An 18,534-nucleotide genomic window follows, 5' to 3' on the forward strand; every position below is an offset into this window, starting at 1 on the left:
ATTATCTGTGGTGCGCAAGGCGGCTGTCAGCTATTTTATTTATATATATTGAAAGACGCAGGAAGACTTCACCAGGTAGGGCCAGCAGCAGCGTTTATTCCGCGATGTCTGCCTCGGCTCAGAACAGCAACCAACCAGCCCAATGGCGATGATGATGGTTATGTACAAGTGAGAACGATGAAGTACGATAAATGTGCTTACACTAATTTCTCCCCGCCTGCGAAGCGGCCAGCCTGGCCGCAACTCAAAGATCAGCTGAACGAGTAATGAAAGGCTTCATGCGTGACACGTGAATAATTTCTGTGCTGCGACGACGGTGGTCAGTGAAGGACTGAAGCGGGGTGACGAGATAGTTCACTGGGGAAGTTTGTCGTAGAACGGTGTATAGGCCAACGTACCGGTGAAGAAATTTCTCGCAGAGCCCTGACGCTCGAGTCGGGGTCCATAGTAAGACCTTATCTCCGGAATGAAATGTCACGTCGCGTCTTTTGCTATCGCAGCGACGTTTTCGTTCTTCTTGAGTGGCTTCCGTGTTGCGCCGAGCAATTTCACGGCATTGCGCGACTCGAGCTGCGAACTCTTCTGGTAGAGAAGTACTGGGCGGAGCTGGACCAAAGAAGAATGCCGTGTCGAAGACTGAGGATGCAGATTGCCCATACACAAGGAAGAAAGGGCTGTAGCCGGTAGATCTTTGTGTCGCGGTATTATATGCGAAGGTGACAAATGGCAAAATATTGTCCCAGTTTTTGTGATCCGGACGTAGGTACATGGAGATCATGTCAGAGAGCGTTCGGTGAAAGCGCTCAGTAAGACCGTTCGTCTGTGGGTGGTACGTAGAAGTGGTTTTATGCGTCGTTCTACAGGCCCGTAGGACTTCCTCCAGGACGTGCGAAATGAAGGCTTTGCCCCGGTCACTCAGAAGAACGCGAGGAGCTCCATGGCGCAAGACGATGGACTGCAAGAAAAAGTAGGCGACTTCTGTAGCAGTACCGGACCGAAGAGACGCAGTCTCGGCGTATCTTGTCAAATGATCGACTGAAGTGACGATCCAACGGTGACCGTTAGACGTCAACGGCAAGGGACCATACAAGTCAATGCCGACAAATTCAAAAGGTGTTGTCGGACAGGGAAGAGGCTGCAGGAAACCGGCGGGTGGGGACGTGGACCGCTTACGGTGCTGACATGACGCGCACGAGCCCACGTATTTGGCTACCGACGTGGACAAGCCGGGCCAGAAACAGCGGGTCCTGATGCGGTCGTAGGTCTTGCGAAAACCTAGATGACCAGCAGCAATGTCATCGTGAAATGCTTCTAAAACGCGAAGACGAAGGCAGCGGGGAAGGACCGGCACCCACTTGTTACCCGTGGGATGATAAATATAGCGTTCGAGCACACCGTCGTCGAGGCGGAATTGTCGAAGCTGGCGTCTCAAGCGGCTGTTAGGTGGTTTAGTGATGCCGCGAAGGTAGTCAAGGAAAGTTCGACAGTAGGAGTCGGCCCGCTGAAGTGAACGGAAACCGGCTTGCGAAGAAGGTTGAATTTGGTCCAGTGAGGTGATCGACAGGTGTCGTGAGGCAGGCGGGATGTCGGAGCTCTCAGGAGGCGATGCGGAGGAGGTATTGTGAAGAGAGAGTGAAAGTGGGCATCGGGACAGCGCGTCGGCATCATGATGACATTTGCCAGACTTATACGTGATGGTAAAGTCATACTCTTGCAAGCGCAGGACCCAGCGCCCTAGACGTCCTGACATATTCTTCATCGAGGACAACCAACACCGTGCGTGATGGTCTGTGACGATAGTGAAGTGCCGACCGTAGAGGTACGGGCGGAATTTCTGTATCGACCGGACAATAGCCAGGCATTCCTGCTCCGTGATCGTGTAGTTCCTCTCCGCTGTCGACAGAGTCCGGCTGGCCTATGCCACAACCTGCTCTTTAGAGGCGGCATCACGCTGCAAAAGTACTGCTCCAATACCTTGCGCACTTGCGTCAGTGTGGAGAATAGTAGGCGCGCTCTCGTCAAAGTGGCGAAGCACTGGTCCGGAAGTCAGGCGTTTTTTTAAGGACTTCAAATGCGAACTCGCAGTCGTCGGACCAAGCGAAAGGAGCACCAGCGACTAATAGCTTATTTAGGGGAGCCACTATAGTCGCGAAGTTGCGTATAAAGCGGCGAAAGTATGACGCCAGGCCAAGAAAACTGCGCAACGTCTTTTGGGTGGAAGGCCGAGGAGACTGCAATACAGCGGCTATCTTGTCGGGATCTGGCCGGACTCCGTCTTTGGAAACGACGTGACCGAGGACTTTTTTACTTTTGCTGGCAAATATGCACTTTTTGGTGTTTATCTGAAGGCCAGCGTTTGAAAGGCACTGAAGTACTTCGTCTAATCGTTGAAGGTGTTGGGCAAAGGTAGATGAAAACACAACAATATCATCTAAATAACAGAGGCAGGTCTTCCATTTTAGGCCACGAAGAATAGTATCTATCATGCGCTCAAATGTTGCCGGAGCGTTGCACAGGCCAAATGGCATTTCGTTAAATTCGTAGAGCCCATCCGGCGTAGCAAAGGCGGTTTTTTCTTTGTCAGCCTCATTCATAGGATTTGCCAATACCCCGATCGTAGGTCAAGGCTGGAAAAATACTGCGCTCCTTGTAGTGTGTCCAAGGCGTCATCTACATTGTCATCTATTCGAGGCATAGGATATACATCCTTGCGCGTGATCTTATTTAGCGCTCGATAATCAACGCAGAAACGAACGGAGCCATCTTTTTTCTTCACTAAGACGACCGGAGAAGCCCAGGAACTGGAAGATGGCCGTATTATCTTGCGTGATAGCATATCGTGAAATTGTTCTTCAATGACTTTTCTTTCCGATTGTGACACACGATAAGGCCGACGGCGTATAACACCAGACCCATCCGTTTCAATGCGGTGTACGGCCACGGGACATCGACTCAGTGTCGTGGCACAGCTATCGAAGCAGGCCTTATGCTTAGCTAAAAGCGCCAATAACGCTGTGGATTGTGCAGAGGTTAGATCGGAGCCGATTACTGCTCGGAAAGGGGAAGAACTCGCACCTGACGTGGGTACTGACGATGAAGACGGGCAAAGTGCTGCAATGGAGGTCAGTGGAGATGCGTCTATCGTCGCTACAGTCATCCCCTTGGGCAACATCATAGATTTTGCAGTGGTGTTGCAAATGGGCAGAAGCGCGCGGCCATGGGACAACCGGAGGAGACAGGAGGCGACGAGAATTCCACGAGAGGTGCAGCGAGGAGCAGGGGCAACTAGGGCGTCACCATCGGCTACTTGGCTAGATGCAACAGCTACCACGTGTTCATGACCAGGGCGCAAAACACAGTCTTCAGCGACAGCCAAGTTGAAGATCAATGAAGGAGGGGCTGACATAGATGCATCCGATGTATCCGTGATGTGAACGACGTGTTCTTTACATGATATGACAGCGGAGGCAGAATGTAGGAAGTCCCAACCCAGAATAAGTTCATGAACGCACGTGCGTAGCACAATCATCTCTATGTGGTGACGTATGCCGTCGATGAAAACGCGAGCCGTACACTGTCCATCAGGTTGGATGAGTACGTTATTTGCGCCACGCAACACAGGTCCTACATAAGGTGTTCTGACTTTACGGAGCCGCGAGCACAAGTCACTACGTATAACAGAAGTAGCGGCACCGGTATCAACAAGCGCTTTCACAGGAACACCTTCAATAGTCACTGACAACAGGTTAGCCGGGAAAACGGGAGGCATTTTTGATGATCGACGGGACGCAGTTTTCCCTCCAAGACTGCAATCCTTAGTTTTCCGAATGTTGTTCAAGAGTGCGGGAGAGGGGGCGAAGCGGCGATGCCGAGCGGCGGTAGGGTGATGGAGAGCGTCGTCTGGAGGAGCGGTAGTCCCGATGTTGACGCGGGGACGCTGGAGGAGACGGAGACCGGTACTGCGTGAATGGGTAGGAGTCTGGACCATAATGATCGGGTCTTCGAAACCGGTCCCGCTCGAACTCAGCATAGCCTCGTCGTTCATCCTGCTGGCGGCGACGGCAGTAACGAGATATGTGGCCTCGGATACCGCAGTAAAAACAAACAGGACGGGACGGACGCCACTGAGGAGACGAGGGTGGAGCAGGTACCGCACCTCGCACAGAAGCCAAATGGCCACAAGGAATGTCAGCAGGCCCAGATGTGACCACAGCAGGCGGAATTGCAGCTATATCGGCATATGTGGGCATCAGTGTTTGAGCAACTGATGCTGTCAGTGTCGTCATGGAGGCCACATCAGCGTATGTGGGCAGCGGGCGTGCTGGTGGAACGACCGGCGCTGTCGGTGTTGTCATGGCCGCCAACTTCTGCCTGACAAGATTCCGCAGGTCGAACGGTGCGGGTGGAGTTGAGACGGCAGTGGACCGCTGCTGTTCCAGGTCTCGAAGTTCTTGACGGATGATGGCGCGGATAAGAGCTTTCAAATCAGAGGGAGGCATAAGGCGAGGATCGCTGTCTTGTTGAAGGCGGAGGGACTGCAATTGGTCAAGGCGTTGGCATGTGGAAATGATGTTTTCAACCGTAGTTGGATTGTTAACAGCCAAGGCGTTGTACGCAATCGTGCCAATTCCTTTAAGGATGTGGCGAACGCGCTCGGCTTCCGTCATATCGCTGTTCGCATGGCGACAGAGGGCCAAAACATCCTCGATATATGAAGTGTATGTCTCGTGTGCAAGTTGAACCCGCGTAGCCAGCTTCTGTTTTGCGGTTTCGGAACGACCTGACGAGCATCCGAAGATTTGTCGCAGCTTGGTGGCAAAGGTCAACCAATCGACGAAGTCAGTTTCGTGGTTGAAATACCACGTTTTGGCTACGCCGGTCAGGTAGAATGGGAGATAGCTCAATTTCTCCGCTTCGGTCCACCGATTGGCTGAACCCACACGGTTGTAAAGGTCGAGCCAGTCCTCGACGTCGTCACCGCGGAGACCAGCGAATACGGGTGGTTCGCGCTGAGGGCTGGTGACAGTGGACGAAGGGAGGGCAGCCGCAGGCATCGGCGCGGTAGGGTTAGGGCTAAGTGTTGGTTCCGTTGTCTGCATAGCTGTGGGGGTGGCCGGGCGCAAGCGGCGACCGGATCGTAGCTCCAGGTGGGACACGAACGTAGGAGGACGTCGGGATCTTGACCCACCTCCACCACTCTGAAAGACGCAGGAAGACTTCACCAGGCAGGGCCAGCAGCAGCGTTTATTCCGCGATGTCTGCCTCGGCTCAGAACAGTAACCAACCAACCCAATGGCGATGATGATGATGACACAACGCCTGTTCAATAGGCCGGCTGTACTATTCTGCCTCGTCTTTCGCTGCTTCGCACAAGCCGATCGCGCGCTAGTGCTCTGTGCCGTTCTTCATCATTACAATATATATATATATATATATATATATATATATATATATATATATATATATATAAACATGTGAGGAACTAAGTGTCCTTGGATCCAGTAGAATAAATACTACAAAGTAGAGGACGTACAAAACGAAAACTGTATATTTAAAAAGTTTTCGTTTTGTACGTCCTCTACTTCGTAGTATACATATATATATGTGTGTGTGTGTGTGTGTGTGTGTGTGTGCGTGTGTGTCGTCGAGAAAGGACGACAAACGTGCGAAACAAGCTTTAGTAACGTTTTGGCAGGGGGACCTGCCTTCGTCAGAGTTAATGGTTACAGATGCCACGCAGGGCACATATATAAGCCGCTTGCTTCCATACCGCAAGGCCAAGTCACTTTTGACTTCTTTTGGACAGACGATATTGCAAATCAAGATATATACGTGGTTATATGCAATGCACGTAGCAATGTACAATAGTGATATGGCACATCTTGGATGCACGGAAACATGTGTCCAATGAACAAGGTATACAAAACAGCAAAACAAAACTGCAAACTATACAACAACCAAAAGCGAACTGCAAATTACGTGCAGTCGTTCACGTAAACATAATGTCAGCAGGATAATGTCATTCAAACGAGCATGAAAATAATACGAATAGATAAATGAGATACAAGAAGCGCGCAAAATATCTCCGTTCAAAATAATGAGTGACACAGGCCACATGTGTTACGTACGCAATCATAGGCAAATAGGCAACCACGCGCAAGCAACATACACCAGCCGTTGTCATAAAAGAGTGATTAACTAAGGCAAAATGCAAGCAAGTGCACCCGAGCTCTCCTTCATTCCGTCAGACAGTTTTGAATTTATGAATGAGGAATTATTCTTTACCTTGGCGTTCATGGTGTGATATAAAACCTCATTCAAGTATTGTGGCTCAGATATCACTAAAGGAAAGACCTACGTCGGTGACATGCCTAGAAACTGGTGAGGAAAGACATGTACATGAGCTTTATGATTGTTAAAACGGTACCTAAAAGCGGTACCTAAAAGCGGTTTCATTTTGACCTATGTACTGTAGATGACAGATGGAGCATTCTAGCAAATAAACCACACTCGCTGAGTCACAACTGAAATTGCCCCTGATTTTTAACTTGTAGTTAGACGCTGTGCTGGTTTCCAGGATTACCGTTGTCATGTCAGCGCACACATTGCAACGGGGCTTCTTACAAGGATGGCAGCCAACCATGTGGATGTTGTCATTACTTTTGGTTTTAAAAGAAGTTGTGGCGACACACTGCACACAAACCGGCGCAGCCTCCGCCTCGTCACTAGCTGGCCCGGCGTGAAACGGCGGCATGCTACACCACGCCTGCGATAAGGGGGAGCGCCACCGCAGCATCACCGGAGGCTTACGTCACGGACGGTGGCTATAAAACCAAGCTGCCAAGCTCGGAAGCACTCAATCTTCGTTACCAGACTGAGCGCAGCGTCGGTACGCTCGCCCCGCTGCTGCTACTACGCTAATAAACAGTCGTTCTGTTTTATGTTTGGATGCGTCCTTCCAACGACACGGCATACCACATCTGGTGACCCGGACGTGATTGAACACGCAACCTTCTGGAATGGCCTCGAGCCAGGTTGAGTCCGGGTAGCCCACAATGGCAGCTTTGAATTGTCGGTTTTGAATGCTTGAGTTCCACCAGTTACCACCCCTGCGTCAACGGAATGATCGAGCGTTTCCACCGACAATTGAAAGCAGCCATAATGTGCCACCGGGACTCAACCTTGCTCGAGGCCATCCCAGCCATCATCCTCGGTCTTCGCGCCACCATCAAGCCGGACATCCACGCTACACCAGCAGAGCTGGTCTACTGGGAACCACTCCGTCTCCCAGGTGAATTTCTAGCTGCACTGCCATCCAGCACTACGACGTCATATACCACCGCCTTCGTCGCCCGGCTCCGACGCACCATCGCCGCCTTACGACCTTCACCTGCAGCCCACCACTGCAAGCCTACACCTTTCGTGTTCAAGGGGCTAGTATCGTGCACGCACGCTTTCCTCCGCGACGACACCATCCGCTGGCCTTTCCAGCCACCCTACAGCGGGCCCTACCTGGTTGTCAATCGCGAAACACTCGTTATGTTTTATGTTGGGATGCGTCCTTCCATCGACACAGCATCCCACAAAGTTAACAAATCCCGCAAATGTTCGCCTCGTCTGTAGACAACATGTGGTGGTTCTGGAAAGACTCTTGTAAGACGTTCGCTCTGCAAAAGCATGCTGTTGTGTTCTCGAAGAATAACTGCGACAACAGGGGCCGATGCATTATGGGTTAAAACCAAAATAATCTGTGAACGACTTTTAAGATTTTCCTTCGATTTGCAGAGTGCTGTGCGCTCTAGTTCGTCGGCGTGCCTCACCACGTCATCGATTATCTTGGGCGGATATTTGTGTTTCAAAAGCGCAGTGCGTAATCGGTTACAATTGGCATCAAAATCGGACTCTTCTCTGCATATTCGTTTAAAGCGGACGGCCTGGCTATAAGGTACACTGGTTTTGCAATGCCTTTTGTGGCTGCTTTCCAAACGTAAGTACCTGTTTCTGTCGGTGGGCTTGCGGATTATTTCGTACTATTGAAACTAATCGGGTTAATTGCGTACTAATCAGACATACTGTGACGTCGAGAAAGTTAATAGTGCTTGGTGAATATGTATGCGAAAATGATGCAGAGGGCTGAACATTGTTAAAGTCCGAAATAAAAGACAAAAATTCCGCTTCTGCATGCGACCAAATTAGGAATATGTCGCCAATGTATATCTTATTGTAAAAAGATTAAACGAACAACCTGACAAAAAAAATTATTCTCACGGATTCCCATGAATGTATTCGCGTAATTTGTTGTACCCATTGGCGTACCGCTTACCAAAACGTAATGCACTTCATTAAATTCAAAGTTATTTTACTGCAGAATCATTTCAAGCAGGATAGCTATAGTGGAGCTATCAATAGAGTTATCAAGAGCGGAGTGATCATAAGCCTCAACCACGGCCCTTATACCACCCAAGTGAGATATGTTTTTGTAAAGAGATGCAACATCGTGAGTGACAAGGAGAGAGTTGTTGGGTACACTAAGGGTGCAAATATTTGACAGGAAGTGGTCAGTATCGCGTAAAAATAATTGGAACGTGGGAGGTATCCGGCTGATCTGGCCATCTACGTAACGTGACAGGCTTTCTGTTACGGTGCCTAAGGCGGAAACAATGGGCGACCAGGGTTATTTTGTTTATGAATCTTCGGCAAGAAGTAGAATCTACCTGCGACCGGATTTAGAGGGATCAATGAAGCTTCCCTATTATTTATGTTTTTATCCTTTATGAGTGCTTTTATTGTGCTAGGTAACACTGATTTATAATATTCAGTCGGATCAGCATCGAGTTGTTTTGTAAAACGACCTATCATCCGGTTGGCAACTCGCTTCAGCGATATATTTATTCGTGTCCATAACCACAACGGCACCACCCTTGTCAGCAGGTTTGATTGTGATATCAGTGCGCTCACTGTGATTAGCTATAGCTTTCAGAGCAAGGTTCGATAAGTTTCCTCGGAAAGAACGTCGTTCGTTTTAAGCCTGAATGATATCTCGCGTCACGCTTTAATAAACATGTCAAGTTGTTTGTCCCGCTGTGACGCAGGCGTCTAGCGTTCTAGCCGAAGGCAAAGCTGTTGGATCGTCGGCTGCATCCGTGATACTATTGAACGCTTGCGTATTGAACCCAACCTGACTATATCAGAACTGTGACGAGTGGAAGCCAGTAACAAAAGAGCGTTTACTCACACATCGAAGGCGGATGTTAGCACATTGCATGATAACCACCTGCGGTCGTTATTTATAGTTAATTTGATTGCTGGTGGCGCATGCGCAGGCATAGCCTGCAAGCATTTCTCCGTACACTTACCTCCAACTGAATATGGCTTCATGGCACAAAAAGCAAGGGGCGAAAAGTTACCTGGAACTGTGAAGGCATGGTAAGTTCGGGCAAACATTCGAACCTCGTGATAACGAACCAGCGTCGCGACCATAAATTAGTTCGTTATGCTGATATTAGTTGTAATAATAGAAATAAAGAATTGTCTCTACCAAACCTGCAATCTGCCCCTTCAGAAGTGCCTGTAAAGAAGCTTAAGTTAGGATGTGGGGAGGAGGGGGAGAGTTATATGTAAACGCTGAAGCAAGGTTGCTTCTATCATTTTGGTGTATTTCTTCCTGCTTGCACGACAATTGCTGTCGATCTTGGCTTGCCGACTAACGCATCGACAATTGGTGGGGTAGCGTTGGTGGTGAAGGTGTAAAAATGAGTCGGTAAGGCAGACGAGTGGTGTAATGCCAGTTGCCCCGTGGTTCTCGCCGACCGAGTTTCGCTCGAGTTTTAACGGCCGTTAGTCAGCGGAAGAACGTAGCGTGGAAGCAGCATGCAAGAGCTACAATAAACGTTCGCATGTCAATAAAAGCGCACTCTACACGCACGAATTCGTCGCCTCAAACACAGGAAAGTGATCTATAAAACGAGCCAGCGCCTCTTGTTATCAGCGCAATATCGACACATCACTATACCATGAGTCACCCGCTATCTCCCTAACGGCCAGAAGCAGCGAATGTAAGTGAGTGCAATGGAGACAGCGTACTAAAACCGCAACGATATCGCGTTGTGGATGTCACTTGCGGAATCTCGAAGTTTAAGTGCATATTATAGGCTGCTGTTGATTCGCGCATATTCCCCAGCTATTATTTACCGCGGAAGGGCAACGCAGCGCTGCACACGGCGAATCATTGCAGACAGGTTCGACTGAGGCTGCCATAGTCGTCGCTTTCGCCAACTGCTATACAAAGGCCACCAATGATGATTGCCGCTAAAGCTTTAAGTGAACAATTAAGTTTAGTTCCATATATATTTATGCTGCACATCTGCAACGCGCTGTCGATAACATTCGCGTACCCGTCACCAACTCATCTGATCTGATGTCATAGTAGTCTGCATAAAAGCAGCGAAAATGTGTTCCTCTTCTTTGGGCATCTGCGCATCATTTGCATGCACCGGGCAACGCGATAGTCGATCGCTTGAGAGATTCGTGCTTCTAGAGATTCGTAAGAGATTCGTAGTATAGTTATATAGATAGTTATATCGTCGCCTATCATGCCTATCGTTGTGCAAGTATCTGCTGGGAGATGCCGTCAACTGCTTTTTACGGACATAGGATGCCGTTTTAGTGTGACGTCCTCATAGCATGAGCAAATATATGGAGAAACTAGCGACAATCGACGCTCTGCGTGTTTCTGACAGTTGGGCATAGGCTCGTCGAAAATGACGTCCCGGCAAGTTCTATCCGTTTTCACGATCACGTTTACTGACCTGACCAGCGCTTTCCTCAATCATTCAATGGTTCAATGGCAATGGTGCTTATGCGCTTAACAGCGACTACCATGCCCTGTAAGCTCGACCCGTTCTTTTAATTAACAGGGGAACTCGGAATAAACACGTGATTATTGCAAGCACGCAATAATCACGTGTTTCCCTTCCTCCCTCCATGTTAAACTTGGAAGCGACGTGGCAAAGGGAATTGCAGTTGGTGCTATCTCATCGCGCGGCGGAAGACACTAATAGAGCCAGCTGGAATTCTATCGTTACATTACTGACAAAACAAACCGTCTCGTGAACCACATGGAATGTTTATGAGAAGCATCAAGTAGAAAAAAAACGCCAGGCCTGCGCTTAAACCGCAGCACAGTCACAGCGAAATCTGGAAGAGCGGCGTTTCTAGAGCACGTTGGTTGATTGGTTGATCCTCAGCTACTTGGCGCAACCCACCGTGGGGGATCGGCCATGAAACGGGTGGTACATTATTTTGGAAATAAGATTCTTTTAAAATCCGAATATGTTTAGTAATGAATGGTATAAAAATAAATTCACTGGTCCAATCCAGATATTCAAAAAAACAAAAAGAAAAGAATGAAAGAAAGAAACCATTAAGTTCTAAGCTCTCTTGGGGCTACAATACAAGTACACTAGCAAGGTACCCACTACGCCATAAATCACAATTTTTTTGAAGTTGGGAAGCACCTACTAAGCCATTATTCGTCATTCTGCGGAGAAGCGAGGCACCAGCTTCACGTCTGTAAGGAATTATGTGCACTTTGTTGACGCGATGACTGATGACAGTGAAGAATTATGGCTCAGCCCGTTGTAATGGGTTGGAAGCTTTAAACAGCCCACCAGTTATGTAATTTGCATTGGATGACGCCCGCTCGCTCTTTTCCTCTCCCGTCATGCTGTATAACATACGTTGACGTGGGAGAGAGACGGGGGGGGGGGGCGAAGAGCTTTACTGATACCCCGAGGAAATGGATCATGCGCTTATGGGCTTCCTTGGCAACCAATACAAGTGCACTTTCGAAGAACCCACTACCCTATAAATCATTGTAATTTTTGAGAAGTAGGGCAGCAAACACTGTGCCATTTTTCGTCATTTTACGGAGAGCCTTGGTACCTGCTAAACGCATGTAAGGCATTATGCGCACTTTGTTGGTGCTGTGCCTGATGATGACGAAGAATTGACAGAGCCCTTTGTAATGGGTTGGAAGCATTTCACAACCTACTCGTTGCGCAATTCACATTGTGTGACGCCTGGTTACAGAATTCGCGTTGTGTGACGGTTGGTGCTTATTTTACTCTTCTACCACGCTATATTGCATATGCTAATGTGGTTCCTTCCCGACATGAAGTCTGTATAGGACCTTTTTGCAAGGCAGGTTCAAGCACCGGCATGGCTCAGAGGTTGAATACTGGGCTCCCACGCAGAGGGCCCAGGTTCGAACCTCGTTCCATCCTGGAATTTTTTTCTTATTTCGTTTTTTTTTATTTCGAGCGATACTGGTTACGGACACCGGCGGCGACAGCGGCGGACAACTACGGCGCGAAAAACGGCCGGTGAAAGGATCCCATAACAGCTTTCGCTGTAAAATGCCTTGCAGTAACATTTTAAACTGTCTAGAACGCCGGTGTGATTCTGGGCAATGATGTAGGCGACGACACATGATAGAGGCGCCGTTTTGTCTCTCATTCGATAACAATCAAGGAGCAGCTCCTATTTGTTTGTTTGTTGCGCAGGACGTTGTGTTTTGAAGCAATCAATTTCATCATCTTCAGTGAAGTGATGTAACCAAACCAGAATTATGAAACATTCAAAGTGTTCGTATCCGCCTGAACTTTACCGTGGATTCGCTACAGCTGTGACTTGGTTTTGATAATAACAGATTGTCGCCACTATTAGTTGATATTCCACTCAAATGCACTGCTTAAATGCACTGCTTAAAAGCCAGGAATTTGGACATCATTTACAGTTCGCGGTTTTTCACATCACGTGGCTTTCGGACCTTCAACTTTCAAAACTGGCGGGATGACGCATGCCGCGCGGCAGACGAAACGACAATACATAAAAAAAAGACCAGAACAGTATCGCCTATCGCCACCGAGAGCGAACCGGAATCGTTGACTGATAAGAGCAACGCGTACGACGAGCGGCCGGCTGGCTGCTCGATTGTGAATCAGCAGTTATTTTGCAATGACTGTGTGTATACAAATCGCTTGGCTGTACTTGATAAACACATCTCGAAAGGGGGTGCTGGCCTTCCTCTCGTCCTTTTCGATGTATTGTGTCCGATTGTACTGTCTCGGCCCCCGTGGGTTTCTTGGAGAAAGTAAGGACGTCCTTTCGTCACGCGCACTAACCATCCGCGCTGGGGTGGACGTAGGTCCGCAGGTTGACTGTGGGGTGTTTAGGGACGCTTTACTTACTTTCAATGAAGTCACTAAACACTACCACTTGAGTAGGCGGTCTTTTCCTCCTCCGCACGGCAAGTTGTCTAGACCTCAGGCCATCACGTTTAGAATGCTACAGACTAGGTCTTATCCTAGTCTGTCTTTCCTCAGCATCGTCACTTCAGAGGCTTTCGAGTCCACCTGCCCTGACTGCGGGGAGATCAGTAACGTTGAACATATGCTCTGGCGGTGCCCTCGTTACAGGGCCTATGTCGGCCCACAGAACGGGATTGGGACTCTGTCTTACGAAGTTCAGAGTTTTTACCACAACTACGGGCTGTCCAGAGAGCCCATGATGCGGCGGTGAGGCTATAGGCCTCCCCGTCCCCACGTGGGAGCGGCCCGCGGCGTTGCTCTAAGAGTAGTCTTTCTCAGGACCCAATAAAGTTCTATGTCTGTCTGTTTCGTGGCTGCCGTTTTCGTAATCTAAAAGAGATAATTTGAAGAAAATATTACCAGCTTATGTCGTGGGGATGACGGTTTGAGAATATTCAGAGACAAACTTGACACTCCCTGATATATGTTGACATCGATTTACAAATCATTTTGCGCAATTGCATGAAGACGTCTGGCCGTGTCATATTTTCTGCCAGATACATTTTTTTAGAGCTCAAGAAGGAGCGCAAGCAAAGGTATAAATTGACTGGAAACACGAGATTGCTCAATGACCATCTGAATTAACGGTTTTTAAGTAAGACGCTTTAATTTAAACAACGCTCTTTGCGTTTCTCAAGCACATGATCGAAGGCGTCCGAAATACCGTATTTCATTATGCACATGGCATGCCACACAGCTCGTCTTCGCGTCTCTGCTAAGTGTTGGTGAAAGCGCAATGAAACCAATTAGATTTATGTTCATTGCTGTGAAACCCACCCCTTTGTTTCACTGGCTATGCTGGTCTGCCCAACGGCATCACGTCGTTGCTAGAGACCCGTCACTTTCGGCCAGTTTTGTTCAGAACAAGGAACGCGTACAAGCGAGCTTGTGGTTAGCGCTCCTTTGGTTTCCTTGCTCCTGCTTCTTACGTTTTTTCATTGTGCTGCTTGCACCAGAAAAGCGCGCTTAGATTTTTACTTGGTAGTGTTTGTTAAAAAGCCCCTTTTACTTATAGGACACGGTGAAAGCTTTTCGATTCTTTATGGGAGCAAGGGACTTGTAAAGTTCACGAAAATGCCTTTTTTTCTTTGTGGCGAGTGTTTGGTTAGCATAAGCGATTGTGTGCACTTCACCAAGCGATTTTCCGGGCACGTCGTTGTGAGCGCATGATTCGCTATGCTGGAGGAGCTACGCGACAAACACGGGGCCAGTTCCATGGTCGTCCTACGTGGTCACTCGCCCCTCGCTCGCCATCGCCCTTCGGCCCTGGCCCAGAACTCGCCCCTTGTACTCAGATTCAATTTTGTGGACGCGACGTTTTAGATGGGAAGCATCTCTTGCTCGGGGGTATGTCCCGCGGCCTTGGCCTGGGCGTCCGCACTCACACTACGCATGCGCAACTCTCCTCCTTCTCTCTCTCCGACAGCTGCGCGTTACTCTCTCCACTTCTCTACCAGCACCTGCTTGCGCTTCTCCTGCGTTCTCGCTTCTGCTCTCGCGGTGCGTGCGCTACTCCCCGCCTCTAGTCTCCTCTCCGTCAAATGATAGAGCGCTGCGCGCGTTCAGTCCAGCGCTTGCTTCGGTTGACTCCTCTGAAATGCGGGCTCGACATGCCGAAATTCTCTCCTGCGCAACGCCGCGATGAGCACCAGCGCATGCGCGTCCCCTCCTCCTCTCTCTCCTCTCCTACGCTGCCCCCCTCTCGTGCGCCTGTCGACCGCGTTCCCCGCTCGCCCTGTGAGAATGAACGCCCAGGCTAGAGGGAAGACACGAGGCGCGCAGTTTTCCTCTTCGCATTCCACGACGCGAGGTCGGTAGCGTGCCCGAGGTCGGTAGCATGCCCAAAGAACGCCAATAGAACGCGATCGTGCAAGTGCTCCTGCTTCGCATCGCCTCATGGTCCCCTTTAGCGGGAGATGGTGTAATTTCTTGTACACTGCCTCTAAACGCACGCACTCCTTGGTCAGATTAGCCTATACCAGCTCAATGTAAAACCAAGAAATCCCAATATGCTTACCCGGGGCGCGCCATATTTAACCTGTTTTTCATCTGAGCATTCCATCTGCCAACATTAGAATCCGAGTTCGGTGCTGTAAATCTAAAGAGTACGAAGAATGAGCTATGCTTCTACTACCCTAAATTCTGACATTTCAAGCAAAATGTGTGGTTGAAAAAGTTACACCATCTCCCGCTAAAGGGGACCATGAGGCGATGCGAAGCCACAGCACTTGCACGATCGCGTTCCATTGGCGTTCGTCGGGCATGCTACCGACCTCGCGTCGTGGAACGCGAAGAGGAACACTACGCGCGTCGTGTCTTCCGTCTAGCCTGGCCTTTAATTCTCACAGGGCGAGCGGGCAACGCGGTCAACAGGCGCGCGAGATGGGGGGAGCGTAGGAGAGGAGAGGGGGAGGGGACGAGCATGCGCTGGTGCTCATCGCGGCGTTGCGCCGGAGAGAATGAGGCGCATGAGAGGTGGTGTGTGGAGAGGCTTTACGCATGCGCACTAAGGGTGGTAACGCCACACTCTACCACCACCAGCACCACCGGATTGAACTCCGCAAATTACTTCGGAGGAGTCCTATAATTAAGACAGCTGCTTTTTTTTTGTACTTTAAGAGTTCTGTGATATAGAGCCTTTCCTGGGGAAGAGGAGCATGTCCAGTGTTATTTTAATGGAAACCAAAGTGAGCGGGTTGGATACCATTATGAATAACTACGAGTATACATACTAGGTCTCGTTCTTTGCCCTCCTACTTTTCACAGAGGGGGAGGAAAAAGAGGGCAAGTGCTTCCTTGCGGCTCCCTCTCCTGCCCATCCAAGTAAATGCGCCTATGCAAATGTTGTAAGTTTAAATTTTATTTGAATGTATGTGGGCGCTTATAACGTTAAGCTGCCCCGCTTTGCTTGCTCCAGAATAGGTCGCTAGCTGCTTATGATTGGTCGAATTTTTCTGGGTCAGGCGCACCGCACCTGCTCGTATGCGACGCAACAAATGCAACGAAGATGCCCCACCGCGTAATGGCAACTTATGCACGATTGCGTATGGCGCTAGCAAATAAATTAATTTCAACACTGCACATTTCAAGTCATCGGTTTTTAGCTATTGGCAAAAATTCGCGGTGTGCTATAAGATCGTCTATTTCTCACGCGACATCAAAAATCTGCGAACACTAGCAGTGGGTAGTGGGAGAGTGTGTCATTCTGAGCCCACCGGTCACTTTGGCAACGTCTATTTATAGAAGCTGGCGAGATGACTTGATATGCGTATAATAAATGCATTCAGTTGTAGTATAATCATGTTTTACCGTTTGTCTACGTGTACAACCCTCTGTGAGTTCTTCTTTGCCAAGAGAAAGCGAGAGAGCGCAATGAACATTGTGAGGAACATTATTAGGACAGTCTACGCAAGTGGGCAGACTTCTTATGTCAGAAAAATTGGGGGACCCTTAAGCTTCGCCTTTAAGAGTTGAACGCAATAGCGAAATCCGGCCCCTAGTGCGCACTTGAACCACTAAGTGCATACTTATTAATGTGTATTGTTACACACACACGCGCGCGCGCGCGCGCAAATGGTACAGGTTTTTGATCTAACGCAAGAGTCGCATGGCCTCCAAGATATACGCCGCGCGCACGCCATCTCGGAGGCCATGAAGAGTCTCACAATGCCTCACAGATGGCAGCACATTATCTAGCGTTTGCTGTTTGCTTGTTGATATGTTTTCCGCTAGATGGACATAGTTGTCCATTTTTAGAGCTGTTTGAAAGTTCGTGTGTGTTTTTAGCTGCAATGGCTGCACTATACCGGCCTTGAATTTCGACATAGTTTGATGGCCTCCCAAATGCGCCTACAAATCGCCGAATGGGCTCGTTTTCGTCGTGACACCTGTCGAACAAAATGCGTTAAGGAGACTCCTTCCACTACATGGCATTTATGTAGTGTTTTTTTTCCGAAGCAGCTGTAAGTAACATAGTGGCTTTGTGGTAGGACACCTGTTTGCCACGCGAACGGCACGGGTTCGATCCTCAATGGGGCCGGAATTTTTATTCTTTATTTTATTTGCTTCTTTCTCGATTTTTCGCTCACGGTAGATTTTTCGCTCACAACCAACGGTGCCGACACCGACGGCGGAATTTCTGCGACACGAGCTCTCTAACGCTATCGCGTTAAAACTGTGGAGCATGAGGACTTCCCACGTGCGTTCGATGAAGTGGCGGGGCAAGCTTTAAAGCTCGGCTTCCCACTGTGTACCAGTTGACGGCCTTATATGACGCCTTGATGGAAGCTACCACGATCGCCGCAAGCTACCATATGACAAGCAAGCCGAAGCATGCTAATCGGTGACAAAAGCGGAAACCTTCTTTATCTCTCCCAGCTCGGCTCAACTAAAACACTGAATACTTCTGCACACTCATCGACTCACAGCAGAATATAGAACACCGGAGATGCTATTAGATTTGGATAGCATCACCAAAAATGAATTTTCCTAAACAGGAAGAGTGTTTCATCGGTACATGAAACGTTTAGTGGTTCCCGCCCGTATTTTCGACGCCAGTGATGTAGATTTCAGGTCACGCAGAACGGAATGAAAATATGGTGGAGCGCTCAAACGTCATAGCCCCTGTTTAGCGTTAACATCCTCTGTTATGCTGGATGGGAAGGCGCGAAAGCGTGGCATACGCGGCTCGCACCAGCGAGAGCCTACAGTGCGTCTTCGTAAGACACACTCTTAATCAAGTCCTGGCTAACGCATGCCCCGTAGGCGGGACTCTTCAAAACTCAGGAAAACTCCCGGCTATAGTGGGCCTTCGAAAAGAAGTCAGCCGTGACAAGTGTATATAAAAAACGTGCACCCTGCACCGCCGCCTTATAGACGGCCTGCAGTATTAGTCGCGCGTCGGTGTGGGCCGCGTAAGTGAGAATCCTGGCTACAGCTCCGCGTATGCTCCCGGGTGTTATAACTTCTCGGCGCAAGCGCCGCTGTATACGCATGCGCCGACACCGTCAGCCGCAAAGGCGAGCTATGCTGCGAGGAGGTATACGCATGGAGAAGAGGGTCTTGATGGAAAATGGAAAATAGAAAGGTGGGGGAGTGACACAGTAACTGTCTCTCAGTCGAGGACACCACAACCGCGTCACTTTAGGGGAAGGGGGGGTAAAAG

This window comes from Rhipicephalus sanguineus, chromosome 7 (assembly GCF_013339695.2).
Source record: "Rhipicephalus sanguineus isolate Rsan-2018 chromosome 7, BIME_Rsan_1.4, whole genome shotgun sequence".
Taxonomy (NCBI): domain Eukaryota; kingdom Metazoa; phylum Arthropoda; class Arachnida; order Ixodida; family Ixodidae; genus Rhipicephalus; species Rhipicephalus sanguineus.